At 45.1% G+C, this 26,480-nt stretch overlaps 1 protein-coding gene across 1 annotated transcript in view; it reads left to right on the top strand.

Moving 5' to 3' along the window:
• The window catches only part of CASZ1 (castor zinc finger 1), a 248,152-nt gene that overhangs the window by 51,879 nt on the left and 169,793 nt on the right, over positions 1-26,480 (top strand). The window lies entirely within an intron of this gene.

Consider the following 26,480-nt stretch of genomic DNA (forward strand, 5'->3'; position numbering starts at 1 on the left):
GTCTTTGTGCTTTCATGTTTCCCTGCCAGCAAATAGGGAGTCTGTACCGATAAGCTTCAGTCCTCCCCATGGATCCTGCGCAGGGCTATTATAAGGGTTAATAAGATAACCTATGCAATCCTCTTTGAAGGCTGGGCACATGCTCATTGAAAGCAAAACGTTGTTGTTCTTACCCAGAGCTGTTTAACTCAACTACCTTGTTGTCTTGCGTCTCTTGCCTGCTGATCACAACATGGCTTCTTCTGACAGCTTGCTCCGTGGGGGGTTCTCACTGCTCCCACCATTGGTTTGTCCAGAAGATAGCCATAACTTTCCCCCCAAAAGGGCCTTTTGCACATCCAGTTGTTTGGGCTAAGCAAACGGCTTTTTGTATTTTCAGTTTGCGTTACTATTATTACTATTTTGTTTTTATTTTCTGGGGCTGCCAGGGAGGAGGAGGAGGAGGAAGGAAGGAGGAGCGAGAGGCATCTCTGGGCAAAAAGCCGGGTTGTCGCCTCCATCTGCTCAGGCCTGATGTTTGGCCAATCCATATTGTTAACATATTGCCTGCCATATGGATCAGCTCAGCTCTCCAGGAACGCATGGGAGACCTGACCTCTAGTGTGACAAGATGTGAGCATGAAGGACGGGCCTGACAGCAGCCCTTGGGTCTTGGAGTATGAAACGGTGTTCCAGGCGCCTCTCTGCTCCTCTCCATGCTCTCTCTCTCTCTCTCTCTCTCTCTTTGAGCCGGCTTGCCTTTGCTCTGTCTCTGTCTCTCTTATTTCAAAACTTCCCCATCCCTGTTTCTCCGTATCCCTGGTCTGTATTGGATCAATGACCTTCACTCATAACAAGACCAGACAGTTCTAACCTCCCTCCCCCAGGCCTTCGATCAGATGTTTGGTTGATGGCTGCAGTTAGCTGAGCAGAGAGAGTGGGAAAGGGAAAGGAGGAGAGGCAACCTATTTATGAAGGAAGGCCCTGTGTATCTTTTTAGCATACTCCACACTTGTCCCAGTTTGGGAAGGACAGTCTGGATTAATCCTCTGCTGCCCTGCTTTTTCGGCTGCTTTTAAAACGTCCCAGTTTCTTTCTCCTCTCATTTCCTCCATTGGTGCAAACTGAGTACAAAGTGCAGAAGTAACTCATACTCGATCACCTTGTGCAGAGAAAAGAGGAGGGAAGGAGGAGGTCTTGCCCTTCCCTGTAGACTTTGGCAAAAGCAAACTGCTTCTGCTTTCACTAGTTTGTAATGATTTTTGCCATCCAGACCACACTCTGATGTTGCTTGGACACACATGTCCCAGTTTTCATCTGTGAAATGTTGGAGGGTATGTTTCAGATAGAGAGCCAGCATGGTGTAGTGGGTTGAGCATTAGATTACAACTCTGAAGACCAGAGTTCAAATCCCTGTTCAACTTGGGTAAGTTACAACATTTGGGGGTGCGCTGCAGCTCACTGGTATGACATGTTTCATACGTAGAAGGCCCCACATTCAGTCCTTGGCACTATCTCCAAATGTGGCCTCAGTCTGAAACCAATATAGTCATTGTTCATCTATTTACTCACAGATATATAACTCACTTATGTGGACATTGTGCTATAGGCAGATCAAACTAATCTATAATCTGTAACTAGTTGAAGTCAAAGATTTCAACAACTGATGTGCAGCAGTAACAAAATGTACAAAGCACAGAACATACAGAAAAAATATATGTGTTTTGCATTGGCTATGAATTCAGTGCCTTCATGGAAAGGCTTCCCAAAAGGGGTAATTTTCAACCTGTGTCTAAAATGTAAGGATGTCAGCTCTCAGAAGGAAGATTATTTCTCATTGTGAGTGCCACCGTGACAAAGGCCCTGCCCTGAATGATGACAGAGAAGACCTGGGGCGCTATCAGGAGGGCCTCTTGGTACAAGGCAGCATCATAACATTGCCCCAGAGGGTTCAGGGCTTGCCATGTGTTTCTACCTTGGCGCATGAGGACTAGAAAAGTTGTGCTAGAAAAGCAAATGAAATGTATCCTTCCCCTTCCCCCAAATCCTGTGCCTGTCCTAGATCTGTCACCTGGCAGCTTGCGTACTAGTCTTGTACGGGTGTGTCCCCTGGAACCTTATCTACATCTATAGATTCGCTCCTTCCCACATATATTAATACCTGGCGTTTGATGGAGTATTGAATGGTTGCCCGCGTTATTGTGAAACGAAAATGCAAAAAAGGAGCCTCAAAGAGGGCTGATGCAAGGCTCCTGATTTCCTGCTGATAACAGGTTTAGGGCCTGAAAACAGAAGGATGGCTGCAGGTGAACCAAACTTGGCAAGTGCTACAGGTTGGAGGATTGGACCATCACAAAGAAATGGGAAGGGGCTTGTTCTACTTTGGGAACATTTTAAAGGGTAGCCTTCCCCAACCTGGTGCCTTCCAGATACGCTGGCCTCCAGGCTCTTCATCAGTGGGTTGTATGGGCTAGGAACAGTGGGAGTTGTAGTCCGCAAATCCAAAGGGCACCAGGTTAGGGAGGGCATTTTAAAATGGATATAGCTAACCATTCCTGATAAGTCTCAGTGCACTTGTGGTCCAGGATTTTGCCATGATCAGATTTATCAAACATTCCAGACTAGGACTATGAGGTTGTAAACACCTGTTAGCCTCCACCAGTCCAAATGCCATATGAAGATTACTAGAACCAGTGTTAGATTGGTCTTTTGATGAAGATCTCTAGTCCCCCCCCCCCCCGTGTGTGTGTGTGTGTGTGTGTGTGTGTACACCGGTATTTCATCTTGTCCAGGACACTCTTGTGCTTTCCTCCCAAAATGGGCAAGATGTAGTCTGGTATTCGAACATAAGCAATTCTTAGGACAAATATTTAAAAACAGAAGGAAGCATACAAGGGTGTTTTTTTGGGGGGGGGGCAAAGTTTGGGTCCTGCCCCCTCCAATTAGGTTCAATAGACAACAGTTGGACCAGCAAGAAGGAAATGCGCAAGACACATTTCTCTGACATGGCGCTCTATTAATAGTGTGATCTGTTGATGAACGAACCAGCAAAGGGGATTACCTTTGATGTATATATTTATATGTGTCTTAATGTCTTCCTTTCTGTGCAGTTTCCAGCAGGACTTAATTTAAAGGGGATGGCTATGTTCCCAAAATCTCAGTTTGGTAGGATCTGCATGTTGGGTGCTTTGGAAGAGGAGTTATGTTTCCCATTGGAGACTCCACTTCAGTTAAGGACTTCCTTTATTATGACTGCTTGCTTTACTTGTTTTTACACTCTGCTCCTAAGGAAAAAAGTAACCTACAAAGATTTTTAATGTTTAGTTTGGAATTTACACATTCTCCCTCTAGTTATAGGAATGGTAAAGTCTTCTTCACTTAGCCGTGCATCTTGGGGAACCTTACAGTGATTCAGAGCATTGGGCTATATAGGCCAGTATTACCCACACTGTGTTGAATCAGGATTACTTAGAGTAGGTCTTTGGAATTCAGCAAGCCCTAAGTAACTCACATCCAAACTAAGTCCTAAGTAGTGGGTCTACTTTAGACAATGACTATATTGGATCTAGTTCGAACTTTGCCCACAGTTTCCCAGGGTTTCAGGTGGAGACCATAGCTGTAGATGCCACCAATTGAACTTGGAACACTTTCCAAGCCGGGAGCCCCTGCCTTTGACTCTAAAAGGTCCCACGTCCCATTTCTGATGGAAGTTGCAGTCAAAACATTATGGAGGGTAAGGAAATTTGCTTGGAAAGAAGCAGCCTGAATTGTCCCAAATGCTCCTTAGAACCTCATAACACAGACTGTATGAAAGATGGAAAATCGATAAAAAGCTAAATGGAATAGAAAATCAAAGGACACAATGGGAGGAAATCATGTTAAAAGGGAATATAAAACCAATATCTAGATACTATAAAATGTTACAAGAATGGGATACAGAGGAAGAAATAATCAGACATGCCATGATAAAATGGGCGCAAAATGTAGGCCATGATTTGAATTACGAGAGCTGGACTAAAGTCTGGTCGAAAGATCTAAAATACACAACCTCTCAAGAGATAAAAGAAAACATTTATAAAATGGTATACAGGTGGCACTTAACCCCCAAAAAACTATCCTATATGTATAAAAATGTAAATTCTATATGTTGGAAATGTAGAAAGGAGACTGGATCTTACTTCCACATGTGGTGGACATGCAAGATGGCTAGACAGTACTGGGTTGGTATATATAAATGTTTAAGAATGGACTTAGAAATTGACATTCCCTTTTCCCCAGAAGTGTTTTTGCTGGGCATGATGGACAATAACCTTACAAAATCAAATGGGAAGTTTATCTTTTATGCGTTAACCTGCGCAAGAATAAAATACGCAGAGTTCTGGAAGAACCCAAAAATCCCATCATTAGAACAATGGATTATTAAACTCTATGAAATGGCTGAGATGGACAAATTGACGGCATGGATGAAAGACAAAACAGATGAAGAAGCTCTGCTATGTTGGGAAAACTTTTATAAATTTTTGAGATCCAGATGGAAATGTATCTTATGAAGATGTATTGTGACTGTGGAAAACATATTTGTTTTGTATGCAAATAATAAGTATGTAAAAAGTAGACCTAGATAGCAACAGGCAGTACCAAAACCATATAAAAGGATTACTCGAATCAGGGAAAATGGAAATAGGCTGAGAAGTACCAGTTAAGGTTTAGAAATCATGTGTAATAATGAGAAAAATTTAAAGAAATATGTGTCAACAATTGGAATTATCAATAGAAACGTATATAAACCAGAAAAGGTAAAGGAACTTGTAGAATACTAATTTACGCTTTTAAGATTAACAAGGGAAAACTTCAATAAGCAAGTAGGTTCCGAGAGGAAGGAAGTTTTAGCTAAATAAAAGAAGATAGTATAAGGCTAAACTGGATTATGGAAAAGTAATGGAATTATGTTTAATGTACGACATAGGAACGTTGGAAACATAATTGTGTGGAAAAAGATGTTATACTTTCAAATATATATATATATATATATAAAAAGAACCTCATAACACAGAGAGGATCCAGGACTAAATAATAAAAGGCTGACATTTTGAAAAGAAGCCGGTTAAAGTCATTCTAAGGTTACTGTCTGGCGCTTGCTGTAACGCTTCCTGAAGCTACTACTATCCTACTCTCCCTTTTATAACCAGGCAATCATCCATTCTGTAGGGCACTTGTTGGAAATGGAATGAGATTTTTTGCACCTCTCCCTTAGATTGCTCTACTTCATGATTCCTCTCCTTGGGGTCCACCTTGTCCTTCACTGGCAAGGATGGGAATTGGTTCTTGCTCTCTCCTCCTGGGATGCATCTGTTGACTCCAAAGGTGTCCAGAAGGGCTTCTCCCAGCAAGTCCAATGCTGGCCTGCAAAAGAGGAGGAGGAGGAGCGGCGGAGGGAGGGTGCCGGTGTCCGCAGAATGCCTCTTCAGATTAATCAGTGTGTTCTCCTCCGGAAATGCTAATGGGGAAAAGCAATTAAAGTGCCCCCCTTTTCCCTCCCCCTTTTCTAAGTAATCTGTGTTAAGAGCTGGTAATGAAGGTTTAGTGCCATTGTAACTCAATATTTCAGCTTCACCGGTCTGAATCAAAAGCGATCCCAAACGGGGAGCCCAAGAGCAATGGCGGGTGGGGAGAGGAGGTTGGGAAGAGTTGGTCCCCGGAAGGAGCAGTGGTTACGGAGCTGGAGCTGATCTTGCTGGGATCCAGAGGCCATGAGATGTACATGAAGTGTGCCCAGGAGTCTGTGGATAACCGAACCAGTTTCTGCCCCCAAGGCTTTAGTGAACAACCACATTTTCCCTTTGGTGCTGGAGCGACAGCAATATTGGTGCCTGTCGGGCCTCCAAGGGGCTTTGATTGAGAATTGCTGCGTGGCAGAATGGGGTTGGACTGGATGGTCTTTTCCCACTCTATGATTCTATAATTCTGTCTAAAAAAGACATGACACAAAAGGAGAAGGGAATGGCGGTGGAGAAGGGGCTCAAATCCAGCAGTTCTTCTCTTTTCTATCCTAGTTTGACTTTCCCTCATCTGCGCCATTGGCTGCGTTGACTGAGGAATGGTGAGCACTGTGGTCTAACACATCTGGACTGGTGTTGCAGTAGTGACATACACTGGCGTAAGTGGCATTACACCTGTGGAGTGAATGTTGCCAGCCGTGTGTCTCCTGCTGGTGGCCTAAGTGGAGATCTCCATGTGAGTCCCTGCATGTGTAGTAGCACATTAGTGTCCATTGCAACTGCACAGCAAGATGCCTGCCATGCTCATTGACCATTTATCTACCTAATGTCCTACAATAGTATTCATCCTTGTGGGGCACATAATTCAAGCAGAGTTTCTTAAGGCAGAGTTTCTTAAGGAAAAGAAAAGTTGAGCCATTTAACTTCCATCTCTTTGGATGTGGCTCTGATGCAACTCCATAAATACTCCACATCTTTCAGAGTCCTGTTGGTATGGCGGCAAGGATGTGAAAAGGAGGTTGCCTGCCAAGGCCTGGCCTCCCTGGAGAAAACACCCAGGAGCCAGGAGGCCGAGCCCTCTGCTTCCCGAATGGAGGCAAGTGCGAGCAGTGCGGCCTGGTTCCTTTAAAGCCGCCACATGCCAGGCCTCACGCGGTCCTGTTTTCTCCGAGGTCCCCCTGCATGTTATTCCAGGGCCGATCCGCTTTAGCTAATTAATAATCTGACAGGAGACACCCGAGGGATTAGCCGCTGAGACGAGTCAGGCCAAACCCCCGGCAAATGAGTCCCATGCTCCCTGGAGGCTCTGGGGTGACATTGGGGGAAGCGGGGAGAAAGAGAGGGGGTCGCAGCACGGGTGGGGGAACGCTGGAGGGGATTTACAGCCCTCGGGAAGAGGAGAGCAGCAGCTTACAAGGAGGAGGCAAGGAGGAGGGCAGAGGCGCTTGGGTGGCCCAGGATCTCTGTGGGGTCAAGGATGCTCTTTAAAGGTGTGTTTCTGACTGATGCTTCAATGCACTCTTCTGCCAAGCAGCTCAGGGGGGCAGACACAGACGTGGATTTGTCCCCCTTTTCCTCCTTTTGTGAAGCAGGCTCTGCACGGAGTAAGATGGGCTGTAGGTTGTTGCATGGACCAAGTGTGCCAGTATATGCCAGTTGCTGGTTGTGGCTCTGTGACTCACATCCCACAGTTGTTTACTATGAGAACAGAATGCAGAATGCAAGAGAGGCTTTTGGTCTGATCTAGTCCAGCTCTTCGTATATCCCTACAATCAGAAACCCTTTACTACACCCTTCTCCAGGCTGACACCTCCCAAATGTTTTGGATTACAATTGTTCTAGCGAATGCAGCCAATAGCTGGGAATGATGGGAGCTATAATCCCATGCAGCTGGAAGTTGCTAGAAGGGAGGCAATTTTCTCTATCTTCAAAGGTGTATCTGTTGTTGAAGGGACCAGAGGTTATAGGATAGCCAGCTTCCCTTATGGGCTTTGCTCATAAGCGTTTAGCCACCCGCTTTTGGAAACAGGTCACTGGGTTAGATGGACTTCCCATCTCACCTTCAGAACTGGTGCTTCCGGAATCCATTTTAACCAGATGTTTGGTCCTCCTTCCTCAATGCTGGGAAAGGAAAGAGTCCAGCCCTGTTGCTTCTGTTCATTCTCCCTTTCTGGGAGGCACTTTTCACTCAGTTGTGCCATATGGCTGAATACTCGATGAGCTTTCTTGCCATTTCCGCTGCCCATCTTGCTCCCACCAAGCAAGATTAGTGAAACTGCAAAATGGCTGCAGGACTGTTGAATGGGCCACTTGCCCCTCTTTCAATTGAAGGTGGCCATAGGGAGGTGTTTGGACTCTCCTCCCTGTATGAAATTCTCAGTAGACAGAAAGGTAGCTCATCAGGGAGAAATGTTCTAGCCTGGCCTGTGCTGCTTGCTTTCTGTTTTCAAGGACCTTCAAAATTATATATATATATATATATATATATATACGCACACACGCACGCACGCGCGCACACACACACACACACACACACCAGTTTAGAGAAGTGGTAAATGTGTGACTCCAAACGCAATAGCAGGCTGAAGCAGCAGTCCTTTCCACTGCTTCATCCCTGTGAAAGGTGGAAACAACACAACTGTGGCTTTTCTGGCAGTGGAAATTTCTAGAGGGTTTCTTTTCCCGGAACAGGAGCTGCTAGCTGTGTTGTTGTTGCATCCTCTTACACACACACACACACACACACACACACATGCACACGCACGGCGGAGTGGTTTGGCCTGCCTCCTGCAATCTTGCCAATTGCCCATCCTGCCTCCTGACCAACATCATTAGCGCTGGGTATTTATATTTCATTAACGACATTAAGCCAAAATGGTATTAAAAGCCAGCGCTGGTGATAAATAGCGTATTAATAAAGAGGGAAGTGGGTGGCAGCGTGTGAGCATGCGTTGCTGCTGCAGAACAGTTCAGGCAGCCCTCCCTTTGGCTCGCCCGGGGAGATCGGGAAGGGTGGATCATGGAGGGATCCAAAAATGTGTGTTTGTGTTTGTGTACATTTGCAGAAAGGACAGCATTGGATGGGCTGCCCAATGTCCCATGGGGCAGCAGTCTCCATCACTTGTGAGTGGCGCAAGGACAGGTAGAGGGCATGAAAAAGTGAGATTGTGGGTGGTGAACAAGGGAGTTTATCACACTGGTGGGATCCCGTGCAAAAACGGAATTCAAAATTCTTCTTTTGAGTGCATATACTTACATATGGTGAGAAAGAAAGATAAAAATGCCTTCTTCATAAACATGATGATGATGATGATAATGACGATGATGATATAATTTTATTACCTTTTAAATCATAAAAGACAACTCAGTTACACATAACATATAACATATAGCATAAGTAATAGCATCCTAAACTATACTAAAAGCAGACCCTAAAACCAACTACAGTAAGGGCCTGAACAGACAGGCCAAAATAAAGCTGCTTCGGGTCACTTTGGAGGTATGCTATTTAAATCATGCATGCATCCTAAGAAGCCGGAAGTGGCACCAAAGCCATGCTCAAGACATAGGGACTGAAGCCCAGCTTTGGCACAGCTTCTGGCCTCTTAAGATGCATGTGTCATTCAAACAGCAATACCTCCAAAGTGACTCGAAGCAGCTTTATTTTGGCCTGTCTGTTCAAGTCCTAAGCTACATTATTATTATTATTATTATTATTATTATTATTATTGATGGTTTGGCATCCTCCCCTTCTGCCTCCCAGAGCCAAGGATCCCCTTCTGGCCTGTCTGTTCAATGCCCGGCATGGAACCGGGGAGACTCACCTAGATGCCACCTTCCTTGCCCAGAGGCCCCCCTGGCATGACGCCTCCTTCTTTTTGAAAGGAATTTTAATCAAACTTGACTGAGGAGTGCTGAAAAACATGAGGAAGTAATTAGAAATCCAAATTTATGGCCTACTCAAACATTTCCCTGTTCCTTTTTTCTCTGCAAGACTCCTTGCGTTGTTTACCCACCATCCCCCTCTTTTCTCCCACAGCTCCGTTGTGGGTCCTGCGTCCTTCCTAAGCCGGTTTCTCTTGCACTTTCTCCACTCTCCACTTTGGGAGACTGAGAACAGGCCGGCTTGGCTTTGAGGGAAGCCAGGGCAGGTGTCAAAAAACCTCTTTTCAGAAACTCCTTATCTGGCAGGAGTTAATAATGTACACACAGAAGGACTCAGATTCCTTATCCTCCCTTGTGAGAGATTTAAAGCTCTCCGGTCAGATATTTTCCTCCTGGGAGGTTTGGAAAGGCATTCTCAGTAGCTTGGTCCCAACCTGTCCAAAGGGATGGGATCTATCTATATATCCTATTTCCCTCCCTGAGATAGGAGTTGATCACACTGGGGCTAATTTCGGCATCAAAGAGAGATTAAAGCACATTTAAAGCATCCCGCAAACAAAGCGGAAATGGCGAGTAATTGCACAAATGATGATCCCACACAGTTGCACAAATAAAGTGATATCGGGAATGCATTGTCACTGAAATCTCTAAAGTAAAAAGATGTGTGTTGGTGTAATGGTTTGAAGTTATAGGAGGTTAGATTTAGATTGAACATTAGAAGGAACTTCTTGACAGTGAGAGCAGCTCAGCAATGGAGTCAGTTTCTTAAATTGCTGGTGGAGATTTCCTGTGGACGTCTTCAAAAAGAGGCCGGAGAGTTATCTGTTGGGGATGCTTTAGCTGGAGATCCTCCATTGGACTCAGTGGAACATGATGCTCCTTCCAACTCTGATTTTTTTGCTACAGTCCATATTGTGGTGATAATCTCTATAGCATGCAGGGGAAAGAAAGAGATGGCATTAGAAGCATATCATCCACTTGCTTGGAGGAGATACAGAGCAGCGCTACCCAAAGTGGTGCTCCATGGACAAGGGCCACTCTGGGAGCCATTGGCTTCTGGACTCATGGAGAGGCTTCAGCAAAGAAAGAAATAGTAGTGGGTGCAACTATGGTGCCATGTCCCTGGCACCTTGCAGGGAAACATGGCCAATCTTCCCCCTTCACATAGCATGCAAAACACTGGCATAAAGGTTGGGTCTGTGCAGGCCCTGGAAGCCACAAAAATCATTGCAATCTCAACGTACACACAGATTTCATTTTGTGTCCAGTTAACAACTTTTTTCCCTAAAGCGCAGCATGCACTCAACCCTCGGCAGTGCTTTCTTTGCAAAGTCCACTGTGGCTCTGACTGTTTTTCCCTTCCCTTTGTAACCATGGTCTCTGCGGTTTGGGTGCGTATATATGTATTTTTGGACTTAATTAAAGACTTGGAGGAGTTTATGCCAATGGGGTGGCCTTTTTATTGGGACCCTGAGCAATTAAACAATGGCATGAAGTTTCAGTGGAACTGGCAAGAAAGCAGGTTTGAGTTTTAAACTTTTAAAAGGACTCACGCCCTTGAATCAGATGTTTTCGCAGCCTTCCCTTCACCCTATTCCTTCCTTTCTTTTAAATCCACCACAGGTGACTCCAGTTTCCCATATTCTTTCTCTTGGACTTAGATAGTGGGAACTTATCTTTTTGGGGGGGAGGCGCATCATCTTTGTGATCCCAGTTGCCTCATTGAGAGCGGAAAGGAAGGTGAGCGGTGAAGGTATTGCAGAGACTGTGCCGAAGAAATTATTCTATCTAGCCTAAACTCCAGGTCAAGTAAAGCTAAATTTTGCAGTGATGCTGATTAAGGACATTTTGCTCATTTGCATAAATTATGCCGCTTCTGCTAATCATAGGGAAGTGAAAGCACTGAAGCTCTGCGAGTAACACACACACACACACACACAGACGCACACAAACACAGCGGAGATCTTACCTTACCCTCCTGAGCTCCACCAGCCATTGCCATATTCTCTCCTCATGAGGGCTCGAAACTTGTGTTGTTTTCCCTTTCTAAAGAAAGAGCTGAGAGTCTGAGGACGCTGAATCTCTTGGCCACGTTTGAGTTGTGTGGGTAACACTGTCAATATACAGAATGAATGGTTACCTGCCATTTTTGCAAGTGTGAATATGACCTCAGAATCTCTGCACCAAAATGAGCTGATCACTGCTGAGTGTCCAAGATAAAATAGAAAGAAACCATTGTAGCCAATGGGCACAAATATCAAACATATAGCCATATTAGTCTGTAGAATCAGTATGTAGAGAGATCTTGTAGCACTTTTGAGGCTAACTGAAAGAAAGAAGTTGGCAGCCTGAGCTTTCCTAGACTTCAGTCTACTTCCTCAGATGCTTTCGATGGAGTGGAAGCCATACTCACATGCCTATGGCATATATATGTCTGTCCCTGGCTTCCAAAAGCATCTGAGGATGGAGACTGAAGTCTATGCAAGCTCATGCTGCCAACGTCTTTCTTTCCGTTAGTCTCAAAGGTACTACACGATCTCTCTACATACTGAATCTATATAAACGTAATTCAAAGATATAGCCGTGTTAGTCTGTAGAATCAGTCTGTAGAGAGATCTGGTAATGCCTTTGAGGCTAACTGAAAGAAAGAAGTTGGCAGCCTGAGCTTTCGTAGAGTTAAGTCTATGTACCAATCCTTGGTACACTGGCAATACAAATAAATTGCTGGTCCTCCATTTCGGAGAGCTTGGGAATCTCTGCTCCGGACCGCGCCTGGTGTTGGGGAGTGTATGTGCCTTTTCTGTAGCAGTTAACCAGGCCTGAGCCGAAGCCGCGGTTTGGAAAACACTCTGCCCCATCCTTCTTCTCGGTCTGAACAGCTGAGCTCTCGTGACACACACAGCCGCCGCAACAACTGTTGGGTGTGTTTGCTCTCCGGGGAACCGTTTCCTTTCATGCCGTGTGGTAGCTGAAGCAGCTGTCCGACTCAATAAGGAGCATCGGAGAAGAGCCCTTCTCCGATGTTTCCATCTCCCTCTCTCAGCCCCCCATCCTGTGCATGCAGCCAGCATGGATGCGCTCTGTGTGTGTCCAAGGGCAATGGCGATCCATGGGGCATGGGACCAGTGAGCAACCAGAGGTCACAAGCTGAGCTGGCTATGGAGAAGCAGCGTCTGCCCAATCTGAACATCAGCATGTCTGATGTGCACCTGTGCAGGTGTTTCACATGCTTGTGGCTTCACAGATGTGCTACTCAAGTGCATAGGATTTTGACATCTTGGGGGATCAGACAGTCTTCTTTGCATCTTCCTCCTTCTGTTTGTTTTGTTGTATTATTGTTTTGAATCTGCCAAGTCTTAGAAAGCAAAATAGAAAGCATGACACATGGGAGCCCTTGGTCTTCCTAGTGATAGATTTGGGTGAGGACACAGCCACATCCCTCCCCTGTTTGTTTCCCCATATATCCATGACAGGCTCCTGAAAGCCCTGAGAGCGGTTCAAGAGCCTTGCTGCAAATCTGGGAAGGTGAGTGAGGGCAGATGGATGGTGGGCCACCCAAGTCATGTCCTCCTGAGCCTCTTTTAGGTGAGTTGGCCATCAAAACCTTTGTGTCTGTGGCCAACTCTCTAGCCACCGGGCTGCACTCTTGCACATGTATGTAGATCTGGCCCTGTCATTGGTCCAAGTTAGGCTGTCACCTGAGATTACTGAAGCTGTAAAGTGGTAACCAAAGTGTTGGCAAGGATGCTATCGGATTACTAGGGCTGAAGAGTTGTTCTAATGGCAGCACAGTCACTTTTTTATACAACGTGGGAGATAGGTTCTTCATCTGTGGACACACAGCATTTTAAGCTTAGCCCAGCATAATCCTGGCCACAAGATGCATTCAGGGAAGTGAATCCCATGTTGGGAGAAAAGCAGGATATACATTAAACAAATCTCTATTGACCAAGTCCTGGCATTGGCACCCTGTACTTTCTGCTGGATCCTTGGAGGCTTCAGGTGGCCTAATAAGTTCTAGTCATAGTTCCAACCCCCCGTTGATCTGCTATAACTTAGGACAAACTAAGTTTCCTGTAACCAGTTAATAGCTATTGGTGAGAGGCAATCTGAATGTTACAAGATCCTGATCTATGGCACAAAACACACTTGTCTCCCATTCACCCCATCATCACTTCAGTGCTCACAACAGACCAGGAGGCATTGGTATGGAGTAAAGCACAAGCCAGCGCTTGAACCATGTGGTATTCCTCCTCCGTGATGCACCAAGGCCATACCCCTGTAACAATAAAATAACCTAAAGTTATAGTTACACCACAAAAGGGGAAATCTAACATTTCTTAGTTTTGTTATTGTGTATTGTATTTTCTGTGCTGTATTTTTGTTTGTGACAGTAACATCTATCTACTTTCTTGGTCCACTGTGGGATGGGGAACCTCTCTTTCTTTGAAGGTTTTTAAACCATGATTTGGTGCCCATCTTTTAGGAGTGCTGCAATTGTAGTTTCTTGCATGATGGAGGGCTGGACCAGTTTTTGTGGCCCCTTCCAGCTCTAAGATCAGAAGAGCTTTCAGTCTATTCCAGCATTTTTTAGGTTCTTAATGCGCCTCTGCAAACATTTTGAATTCACGTTTCCAAAATCCACATGCAAACCCTCTCTTGTCTTATACGAACATGCGCCGGCGGTTTTGCACACTCATTTGCACAGACAGCAGCTTGGTGAAACAACAAAGTCTCTCTCTCTCTGCAAACTTTTCTTCTTCCCTTTTTTTTTTTTTTAAAGCATAAGGAACAGCTGTCTCTCTCTCTCTCTCCCTCTCTCTTTTTTAAATTTAAATAACCCACATGAACTAAGTTTGTCATCTGCAGTAATCGGAGGGGAAGGGGGGGAATGAACCCAACTCCGAAGCTGGAGGTCTGAGGCAGTTAGAGAAGAGGAGGGAGGGGGAAAGACCCTCTGGTTTCCAAGGACTGATTAGATGGCATGCCAAGTGTATTAAATTTTGCAGACATTTTAACAGCAATATGCTAGATAGTTGGGTGTCCCCTGAGGCTGGTGGATTTTTTATATCCTTCACAGAAGGTCAAAGCCCTCTTTTCCTTACCCCCCTTCTCTCTCTCTCTCTCAATCCCTCTCACTCTCTCTCGCTTTCTCGTCCTCTTTTCCATCCTTTGCTCTCTTCATCCTTCTAAACATGTTCTGATCGCAGCAAATAAGAGGAGAAATTCTGACAGTTTCCCTTGTGGGTCACACTTGGGGCTCCTTTTGGTGAGCCCCCTTTTCCTTCTGTGTTGCATCTCCTCTCCCCCACTTTAAAAATGTGACACACACACACACACAGACACGCACACATTTTTTTAAAAACACAGGGGAAAGGCAGGAAAAGAATCCATCTGGCCAATGAATAATTAAAGCGGCTCAACTCCGTTCCTGTTACTCTCCGTTCTTCCTCCATCTCACCCCATCCTTGCTAGCAATCCCCCCCTGGGATGCGGGGGGCTAAGCCTCAAGGGTAAGGCAGCCTTGATCCTTTTGGAATCGGTTGGGAAGACAGGGCTGGGTCGCTTCGGTACCTTAGGAAGGCTGTTGGGTGAGACCAGCTTTGGGTATCACAAATGATGCCCCTGGCCAGGTGTGCAAGTGAACTTTTGTGCACTCAACCAGCAATGCCTTTTGTAATGGCTGAAATCAGAGACAGCCTGACTGAGGAGGGTGAATGCGCATCTTGGGGAGAATGGCAACCATTGGGCTGGAGGAAAAGATCAGTGGTATCAGAAAGTTGGCCTGCCTGTTCAAGAGTCCTGTGAAGCCAGATGGTGTGCTTACTCCTATGGCATCACATATTTTACAATAGTATATTATGGCCTTACCCAAGTTGTAGGACTACAACCAGGAGGACTGCAACTGCCCTGGTGGCCCAGGGGTTAAATCCCAGACCTGCAGCCACAATGTTGTGAGTTCGATCCCAGAGCTCCAAGGTTGACTCAGCCTTCCATTCTTTTGCAGGTCAGTAATATGAATCCTCAGCTTGTTGGGGGCAATTGGCTTACGGATTGTAAACTCTCAATCTTCCTAGTGCCGCGACCCTTTAATACAGTTCCACATGTTGTGGTGACCCCCAACCATAAAATTGTGGTGTCTCGGTTCCTAAGACAATCAGAAATAAGTGTTTTCTGATGGTTTTAGGCGACCCCTGGGAAAGGGTCATTTGACCCCCAAAGTGGTCGCAATCCACAGGTTGAGAACCGCTGACTTAGAGAGTGGTATAGACTATACTATTAAGTGGCATAGACATGTAAATGCTATTGCATGCTGCAACTCCCATAATCCGGAGTTGTGGTTCCAACACATCTGGGCACCATGTTGGGGTAAGCTTAGTTTATAATACAACATTCTTTCTACATTAGACAAACATAATAACTGTTTATATACTGACCAAGAGCTACATCGTAGATTACATCTTGTGTTCCTTGGGGGAAGATAACATCTAGATAGAAAACATGGTGGCACATGCATTCAGTAATCTGTTCAGGGATCTGTTTTGTCACCGTTGCTCTTGTTCGGAAAACAAGTGCAACACTGCACTAGCTGTTGTACAGATCATAAAAATGACATACTCCGTGTCCAAATGTCCTACAGCCTTCATTAGATGGGTGAGATGAGAAGGAGATTTTGAGGCTGGCAGGTAGACAGTTGAAAAGTTGGGAATCATGATGACAAAAAGACTCAGAGGAAAAGATTTATGAAAGAAGTAGATCTTGAGAAGGGAACACTCTGAGAGGGAGGCATGTGTCGATCCACAGCTTGGCATTTCCTGTAGAAGGGCCACTTTCAAAATGCCCTCGTCTCACAGGTTCACCCACTTGATCAAGCTTTTTGGTGGCCGCATGAACTGGGCCTGATTCGGCTGCTCTTTAATTATTTAAGACTAGGGCTGGAAGCTGGAAGCAGGGATGTCCAATTAATTTTGTTGATGTTTAACCACCTGGCTTTGAGTTGATCAGCCATTCCAATTTAAATTCATTTACATGCCACTCAGATCTCTGTAACAGGCCTCTCTTCAGGATATCGAAGGACATGGACGATTACTTGCTCCTTAATAAATTTAAGACAACCAAAGCAGGAAAGGCCTTTTCTTAGGTGTTTTCTGCTTTGATTTGTTGCAATAGTCAATACACTGGAATTGAAATCATATTTTTAAAAGGCAAATCTGCTATTACTCCCAGCAATGCCATGTAAGGCCTTGACCAGGCTTCTTTGTCCAAGCATTCTGCTCAAAGGTGGTGGAGGAGAGCCACAGGAACGTGGCAGAAAAGTGGCCAAAGGAAAGAGGAAGAGTTGGTGGCCTATTGGGAAGAAGTGATGCAAGGGTGCCTTGCGTGGCCCTGTCTGTGTGGATAGGATAACTAGCAAGCTCTTGGACAACGCAGTGTGCTTAAGTACAATAACATCCAAAATCAACAAAACAGGGATACCTTTAGTTTTTTGTGGGCTTTTCGGGCTCTGTGGCCATGTTCCAGAAGAGTTTATTCCTGGCGTTTCGCCAGCATTTGTGGCTGGCATCTTCAGAGAATGCTGGCATGGAAGTGAGTGGGGTATTTATATATTATATATTGTGTGACCCTGGGTTGGGAGGAGTGATTTCCATCTTAATCTGTGTATTGTTCTGTTATTGAATGGCAGGGCCTCGGGGTGGGAGGATTTGTGCACATACAGTATATATATACACCCCACTCACTTCTATGCCAGCCACAGATGCTGGCGAAACGTCAGGAACAAACTCTTCTAGAACATAGCCACATAGCCCCAAAACACCCACAAAAAGCTATGGATGCCGGCCATGAAATAATAATAATAAATAATTTGTTTTATTTATATACCACTATTCCAAAGATCATAGCGGTGAACAGCAAGTAAGCTAATTAGCAAGTAAGCTAATTTGCCCCCAACAGTCTGAGTACTCATTGTAGCTCCCTCCTCGGAAGGATGCAAGCCTGAGTCGAGCTTGGGCCCTTTTGCTGGTCTTGAACTCGCAACCTTGTGGTTTTGAGTGAATGGCTGCAGTACAGGCACTTAACCACTGCGCCACCAGGGCTCCGACTTCACAGTGATGCCTTTACTGGCCAACCAAAATGCACGAAGCGCATGATGCAAGCTCTTGAAGTTCCACTGGCTTCTTCCTCAGGAAACCATGTAAACAGTGAACCCAGAGAAAGAAGAAAAACGACAGCGTTGGAGTCATATGCCTGCATTTTATCAAGATGTTGTTATACTTGCTCTCAGTGAAGATGGTACAGAGGAATATCCAATGAGATAGAAGCTCCTTGGCCATGTAGACTCTGCGAGACAAAGGGTAAACCCCTGGAAGTGAAGTGTAAAGTCCATCAGCATGCAACATAGTGCTTAGTTCCACAGAACTGGTTTCTTTGAGACTTGATTTGTTCAGCATACCCTAAGCCTCAGGGTCATTTTTTAAAGAAGCTGGTGCCAAACTCTTAGGGCAGTGATGGTGAACCTATGGCACGCGTGCCAGAGGTGGCACTCAGAGCCCTCTCTGTGGGTACATGTGCTGTTGCCACAGCACAGAGTTTGCCAGAGTTTGTTACTAGAAAGCCAGAGGGACATGGCACTTTGCAATAAATAAGTGGGTTTTGGGTTGCACTTTGGGCACTCAGGCTCTGAAAGGTTCCCCATCACTATCTTAGGGGATCTGCCTAGCACTGCGTTGGCAGCAAAAAGGCATATGTTTCAATGCCAAACACTTGACTGTCTTGGATCCCAATGTCCCTCCAATTCTGCAGAAAAGAAGTCTCATGAACCTTGGTAGCATCCAGTTGGTTTCCTTTTGGACCAGCAGGGCACTTGGTCCTGCAGAGGCCCATCCTACAGCTCCACAGCTTCCAAGGTGCTCCCACTGTGGCTGCATCATGCCCTCCTTGCCCTGCCTCTGCCATTTTGCAAGCTGCCCCCCAACCCTCGTGCCCTGCTGGCAGAAGGAAGCTGCAAACTGCCAATTTCCATGTCCGCCTGGCATGCGTTTCATAGTGGCACTAAATAACCAGCCCATCACTCCTGCTCAGCTAATCGCGCTCTCCCTTGCCTTCTTGTGCGCTTTTCTCTCTTGGTCCGACTGTTTTGTTGCGATCTCAGCTCCCGTGTCCTCCGATGTGCTGCTTTTTCATTTTCAAAATGCTTGAGCCAGCTGAAGTTGCTGAAGCAACGCCGCTCAGCGCCGTCCGGAGCGGAGCCCCGGCTGTCTCTTTAAAACCATTTAGAGGGAAAACAAAAGAACTTTAGTGCATTAATTCTGGATGAAGATGGCTCTCTAGATGACAGCCTGATCCATATTCTCCCTCCCCCCATAAGACACCTTGCATTCTCCTCCTCCCTTTTCCCCTTCCCTCCATCCGTCTGTCATGCTACCGGCTTTCCTTAGAATGGAAAAGTTGCTGCTCTGAAGGTTTCCAACCTTTTAACTGTTCACAGTAGTGAAATTTCTTATCTCTCGTTTCAGTTAGTGGGAGGCATTTGCTGGCAAGAGGAGACGGATAGTGAGCATGAAACAATGTTGTAATGTCTTGATCCCAGCAACCTTAAAAGAGTGAGTTAGCTTTTGCGTTTCACTCAATTCTTCTTTGGGTTGGATCAAAACAAAAGAGAGGAGGGGATGAGGGAGAAAAAGATGTAGGAACTAGTCACAATGAAGATCTATTTAGCATGGACCCCCCAAAAGAGGGTTGCCCTCCTGAAATGATGAGGCACCAGGGATCAGGACCACCAAGTCTCCTGTGTTACCAGTCAGAAGAGCCCTGTTTTATAACCATCTTTGCATTCGCTTAATAGGGTCTTCTATATTTTCCCCTTGCCTTGATCTCATAATTTTATGCTTTCAGCAGCTTTATAATGTTTCCTTTATTATTTTGTCATTGCCGGCGTGGTAGTCCCATTGTTAACTGCTTCGCTTGGTGGAGATGTTACCATTAGTATTCACTCTATTCAGTCCTTTGACTGTTTTGTAAAAACATCCAGGCAAGTATGCAAAATCCATAATGACCGGCCTGCCAGTCTTGAGGCTCGGCTCCCCATCTGGAAAATAGTGCCAAGGTCTCTGCTGTTTAGGCTTGCTTACAATAAGATACAAGAACAAGGAGGTTGCTGTAAAGTGGGGACAAGAATGTGGTAACTCTAAAACATTGTTGGACTTCAATTCCCAACAGTTGGAGTTCTTTAAACGGAGGTTGGATGACTGTTTCTCTAGAGTGCTTTAGTTGTGTATTTCTATATGGCAGGGAATTGGATGAGGTGGCCCTTGTGGTGCCTTCCAACTCTATGGTTCTGTAACTGTCAGAGATACAGAATGCTTGTGCAATGAATGGAAAGGTGCAGTTGCATCCTGAAGACATCTGACTGGACTTGAGAGGGATTGGATCCCATCCAACCTGGTTCTTCTTGGGTTCTTAAATACAACTCCAAGCAGCAGTGGGCCTGGGATGCATTTTAGTCCAAGCCAGCCCTGCTTCTGGTTTGCATTGGGGAGACTGGAGCATCCCTTCCCAACTTCAGTTCCAACCAGGAACTTTTGAGCTCAATAAATGGAGAAGGCAAAAGGGAACAAGAGAACCTTTCAAAATAAATTCAAATCAGTGTTGGGAAATGGTATTGGGGGGGGGGACCCACATGTCTTATGTAAAGATTCCCACATGTGTTACAAAAGCAGCATGTAAAACCTTTGACAACCCATCACTTGGTGGAAACCAGGAAATGTGGGAGAAATTGTGCTCCTCAGGGTCCTTTGCCAAATGGGTTTCCTGGGTGGCTTTCCAAAGGAAAGTGAGCCTAGAGCAGCCTTTCTCAAATAGTGGGGCGGGCCCCCCGGGGGGGGGGGCGCGAGGCTCCATAAAGGGGGGCGCGAGGCTCTGTTATGCAGAGGTGTACTTATAACAATTTTATAGACAAATGATACTATTTACAGTCGCACGAAATGTTTTCTTCTTCCTAGGGGGGGGGGGGGGCATGACAGAAAATAATTGAGAAGCACTGGCCTAGAGCAAGACCTCCAGTGATTTCCAGCACTTTAGGAAGTATTTTTCTTTCTTTCTTTTATATACGAAACACTTTCTTCAAAGGAGAAAAATGTACAGAATAAGAGCCACCTGCAAACATTAGACTGGCTTGCCTGCCGAACTAGCAAAAGTGTGTCGCACTGCCGGAACTGAACAACAACAACAACAACGATGACAAAAAAGGGGGGGGGGGACAGGGGGGGTGGGGAACCACTTCCTTCATGCATATGGAGTTTTTTGTGGAAAAAATGGTATTTTAATGCTTTCTATTAAATTGGGACTAAAAGTGGTGTCTTAATTTGCATGCATTAGCATATTTGCATATAGATCACTGAAATGGTGGATGAGCAAAGAGTCTATAAATGAAAAGTCTTTTAAAGGCGCAGGCTCCTCATTAAACATCCCCGAATCCCCCGTCCCCAGCCTTATTCTGTTTCTAATTCCTCTTTTATGGGAATGGGGGGAAACTGTGTGGCCTAGTGGTTGGGTTTGGGCATTTTTTAAAACAAAGGACCATACGTTTGGACACAGAACTCATTTGATGGTAGAACTCCAGCAACTTCATGTATGGATAAAAAAAGCCTTAGTTTAACCCCAACCCGCTTTGCACAGTTCTGTCCGATCCCACAAGAGTTTTTCTTTAAGGAGTTCCGAAGCTTAACCTAAACTCCGAAGCTTAATCTGAAAGTTTTGAAAATCAGAGACTCTGCAAATTAAAGCAGAGCACATTATTTTCATTACCTTGAGGGCTAGAAACTCCATCAAAAACATAACATGCTCACAGTGAAATGTGAGGTTGGAGTGTTTTATTCTGCAACCAGTACTAACCACAAAAATTTCACAGTCCTGGTTTTGAGCATTAGGCAGGACTCTGGCTGGAATGATGCGCTGTAGCAAGCAACTTTGTGGGAAACTATCAGATGATCCCTTAGCTTTCTTTCTCAGTCACCAGTTTATGGCAATATATATTAGGGATCCAGTCCTCTTGTCTTGGGAGTAAAATCCCATTGAACTCTTCAACAGCCATTCCAAGTCTATGATGTTTTCTGCTAGTAGCATGGTATCATCTGCATGTCTTGTATTGTTGAAGTTCCTTCCTCCAGTTTAATCACCTCTTTCTTCCAAGTCTAATCCAGTTTTACATATGATACTCCAGTTTACAAGTTAAACAGATAGGATGATAAAATGCAGCCTTGCCTGGCCCTCTTTGCCAATGGGACACCATTCTGTTTCTCCATATTCTGTCCCAACAGTGGCTTTACAGGTTACATATGAAAATAATCAAACCTTGTGGTACACCCATTTCTTTAAGAGCGATCCATAGTTTTTCATGATTTACACAATCAAAGGCTTTGCTATAATCTATAGAACAAAATAAATTCTTCTGAAATTCTTTGTAACCTCCGTTATCCAGTGTAAGTTTGCAATATGATTCCTAGTGCTTCTTCCTTTTCTGAACCCAGCTTGGGCATCTGGCATTCTGTATATGAGAAAAGTCCCACTGTGTATATAGGAAAAGTAAATGTTGTAGCGTTTTGAGCATCACTTTGCTTGCATGGGAGAATAATGCAATGGCCCTGTGGTTACTGCCTCTATAAATGCAGCTGAGGAAGTAGACTTAAGTCTACAAAAGTACATGCTACAAAGGTGCTACAAAATCTCTCTCCATACTGATTCTACAGACTACTACAACCAAACCTTTGAAATGGTGTCACCTTTCTTGGGGATTGGGATTCATATTTAGTGTTTCCAATCTGTGGCCGTTCTTTTGTTTTCCATATTTGTTGACATAGTTTAGTTAGCGCTTGAGTGCATTGTGTCTCTGTTGCTTGAAACATCTCTATTGGAATGCCATCTGTTCCTGGTGAATCCTTCAGCCAAAATGAGCTGTGAGTAGGCTGCTGAGATTCAGGTAGACCTCTCTAGTTGGTGATTTGTTGCCGAGAAGGTATGGTTCTTAGCCCTCATAACCATAGGGGAATGAAAGCGTTCCACAAGCCAGTGCATGGATGTCTCCACGTGCGCATAGAGCCCAAGCGTCACCATCGATGAAGATCGGAAGCTGACTAAGTGGCACTAGGTGCTCTGCCATCAGATTGTGGAAATGAGGGCTGGGTTGGGGCTGCTGCGGAGAGGCGGGGGCCTAATGGAAGCCATTTCAGTCGAAGCGGATGTCGTATTGATTGCTGTGTGTCTATATTTATATATATGATCGAGTGTATAAACTTCAGTAGATGTACGGCGCATGGATAAATAAAATGCATACTGAAAAATTAATGAAATGGGCACGCAAATCCACCGCCATCGATCAAGACGGCTGCCTGGATTGTGTGGTATTTTCCTCCCCTTTTCACCCAACCCCACATTGGTGTCCCTTCCCATAGTTTTAAAGCATTCTGGGAAAAGTTGTAAAGCGGGGAACAAAGTCGGGGCATGGTTCACAAAACTGACTGCATCTTGGGTGTGAAATCTGGAAAGGCACACAAAACACGAGTGTTTGGGTAGGACCTTAAGCAGAAAGCCCCACCACCTTCTTTGCCTTGGGAGGTCCTCTCCAGCATGCTTTTAAACAAACAAAGCATCATCCATAGGATCTGAATATCATGCCAAACAATATTTGGTTGCTTCTTTCCAATCTCTGGCTCCTTGTATTGCACGTGGGAAGGGATGATGTGCAACAGAAATTGCTCTGGCATCCTCATAAAGCTACCATTCCTGGTAGTCTGTGTGGGGATCCCAGAAATTGCATCACCCTTATGAAAATGGATGCAGCATAGTGACTAATTCTGAGACAAACTAGGAAAGCCCCAGGTGAGAATTTGCCACAAATGTCTTTCTCAGCCTCAGCCCTTCCATACGCAATGTGGGGAATAGTGATACCGACCTAAACCCCAAGTACAAAGCGGTTTAAGCATTACCCTAAGCTAGTACAGTATATGTGCAACATTCTCAAAGCACAATGCAAATGCAACTGATTGCTTCCTGATGGGAAATACAGGCTGACATGTTTGCTACAAGTGTTCAAATGTCCTGAAGTGTTGGAGAGGGATTATTCTGCATTGAAAAGTGCATGAGGGTTTTGGTGTGTGCAAAAACTTGTTTTCTCTGCAGAGAACTGTTTGCCATATAGGAAATCGTTGTGTGTGTGTGTGTGTATGTGTGTGTGTTCAGATAGCAAGTTTTTAGCAACAACCATTTTTCGACCCAAAAATATTCCTCTGCAGCACTTTGGTTTGTTCAAATAAAGGGGAGAATACTTTCAAGGGCTGTTTTGCTTCTCCCACAATGAGGGGAAAGCAACTGAAATTGTGTGAAGTGGAAAGCTTTCATGGCCGGCACCGTTGTTTGTGGGTTTTTCAGGCTCTGTGGCCATGTTCTAGAAGAGTTGATTCCTGATGTTTCGCTGGCATCTGTGGCTGGCATCTTTAGAGAATGCATTCCCCGAAGATGCCAACCACAGATTCTGACGAAACATCAAGAATCAACTCTTCTAGAACATGGCCACAGAGCCTGAAAACCCCACATAAAGAACTGAAATTATTTGCCCTCTTATGTGGGGATGAAATAGTTGAAGATTTACATCCCTGGCGTATTAATGTGCCATTAATATTAAACTGTCAGAGAGCAGAAGAGTGTAGTGTTCCTGATCCGTTTTCGAATAGAGAACTTTTTAGAAGGAAATGGCACTTTGCCCCGTAACAAACAATGCTCTACCGATCTATGCACTGCATGAAAGAGGCACAAGGTAAAAAGCAATGGAGGAGCCCTGGAACAACATGCAGAAATCGTCGCCTCTTGCATTGGACCGGTTTGGGCTCTGAGTTTAGTGGCTTTGGCCAGAAAAGTTGGTGGAGGAGTCGGACCAGTTGAGTTCAGAGGGAAAAAAGGCATTGACTGCCCTTTGCAAACCTCAGGCCCTTTGGGAGCGGGGAAAGAGTATATGGCTTACTGCACACCAGAGCCACTTTATTTTTAGTACCTCTTTTGTTGTTGTTGTTGTTAATTGTGTCTCCGTTGTGAAGCAGCAACACTCCTGTGTCCCAGAAGGGTCACCCAGAGTTTAATAGAGCAGCTATGAGCTTCTTGTTTGGGCCATAAACATCTCTCCTAGCCCTTCTGCAATCTCTGAATGGGGCCCTATGGAGATGGAGGCTTTCCCTTGGCTCCCATGCGTGTGTTGGAAGCACCACCCATGTTAAGATCGGACCTCTTTGGGGCATCGGATACTCATTGTGGTAGACACCCCCTGAAAAAATCCCGAGGATTGACCCGTTCTATCGTTGCATTTTCCACAAAATGGTTCCTCCCTCCTAAGACAACTGTGACATGGAAGCCAACCTGCCCACACAAATGCTTTGGATCCTTCGGCTGTGTTTTGCTGGCAGAGGTGGAGGTGATCCATCCAAACAGATGTGCTTTTTTGGGTGATGCTGTTTGGACATGTGAGACTCAGCGTTGGGGAGAGGGCCAAGTTCTCTTATTTTTCTGGAGATGAACCTCTTTGACATTTGTGACTTTGTTTTATGAGATACTCTTCCTTAGCTCTGAGTGTGTGCTTTGAGTTGCTGATGCAAAATAATGCGGTCAAAAGATAGGGTCCTTATAGGGTACTCACATGTTCTAAAAAGAGTGGATCCTAGCCTGGGATAGCTAAGCCCAAATTTCATTGCCTCTCCCAATCCAGCGGCTTTCTTTTTAGTGGCCTCTCATTGCAGATCCTGAGCATATCTTGATTTAATCATCATCTCTCTCTCTCTCTCCTTTTCTCTGAAATTTATAGCCAAACATCTAAGTAGTCAGTCTTAGAAATAGGGACCTATTCCATTCCTGTACCGTTTTGGTTGTGCTCCTCCATGAGTTTCTCTGGATCACGCCGTATAATTTTCTGATCCTCATCTCTATTGACTGTCCCTTCCAGTTTTGTGTCGTCAGCAGATTTCCTCACCTTCCTGTTTATGCTTCTCCTCCTCTTTCCTCCTCCAAGGTCACTATGGAAAGCATCAGAGAACATCATTCTGTGGATATGATCCTTGAAGAACTCTGTTCCTTTCACCTCCGGCCGAGCCGAATGTTTGACTTTGGGCACGACTCCTTCTTACTTTCAGCGCTAACTAGTTATTTATCCATCTTCTACGGCTTGTATTAATTTCTTTAATGCATAATTAATTCTTTCACCTTGTTCTTCCTAGTCTTCTAAACAAAGTGAGTACAGGTTTCTCCAGCCTGGGTTTTGCAACACAGCCTGGGCTTGAGTGGCCACTTTAACCGCCTATTAAGTGGCAACTGGTTGCTTCGCCCATTTTGTTGTAATGATATCGTATACTAGGTGGCAGTCATAAAATTGGCTTTGTAGACTCTTTGCCACCTTCCCAATTAATCTAGGAAATCCAGAACTAGAGCATCCCCAACAGAAGATTGTCAATCCATATACAGTTCTAGAACCAGACACCCTCAATTTAGCATTGTCCAGTTGCTTTGAATGTGTTTTAATCTCTCTTTAATGCCTCCAAAGTGACAACAAGAAGTGATGCAGCATCATTTCCAGTTGCCATTTTGAGAGAGACTTTGTGGTGCATGGGAGGAGTGTGTGGCCCAAGGAGAAGCTTTGGGGGAACTGGCCCCTGATACAGTTAGCAGAGTGAAAACTATCTTTAGTGGGTGTAACTGTGCTTTAATGGTTGTGTAGAAGTCATAACTTTGCTTTAATGGTTGTGTAGAAGAGGAATTTCGGCAGGTGTAGATTGTCCCCTGACTGTGGCACAAGCAACACCTGCTGAAAATGTTTCTGCTCCACAGCCATTATAGGTACAGGAGCCTCTCTGCGTTTCAGTTTGGTAATGCTAGTCCCTGACACAGTTGTCACTCCTCTAAAAGAAGCTGTTAAATGTGTTCAATGTCCTTGGCTTGCCAAGGATTGCCTGGTTCCTTCTGTGCCAGGATGCATCCAGGCAGGGAGCTGGATAATATGGGTACCACCTCAAAAGAAGCCCTGTCTCCACTAGCCGCTTTGAAAACTTCAAGTGATGGCGATGTCCAGACCAGAGTCTGATGGGG

Source organism: Sceloporus undulatus, chromosome 7 (genome assembly GCF_019175285.1).
Source record: "Sceloporus undulatus isolate JIND9_A2432 ecotype Alabama chromosome 7, SceUnd_v1.1, whole genome shotgun sequence".
NCBI lineage: Eukaryota > Metazoa > Chordata > Lepidosauria > Squamata > Phrynosomatidae > Sceloporus > Sceloporus undulatus.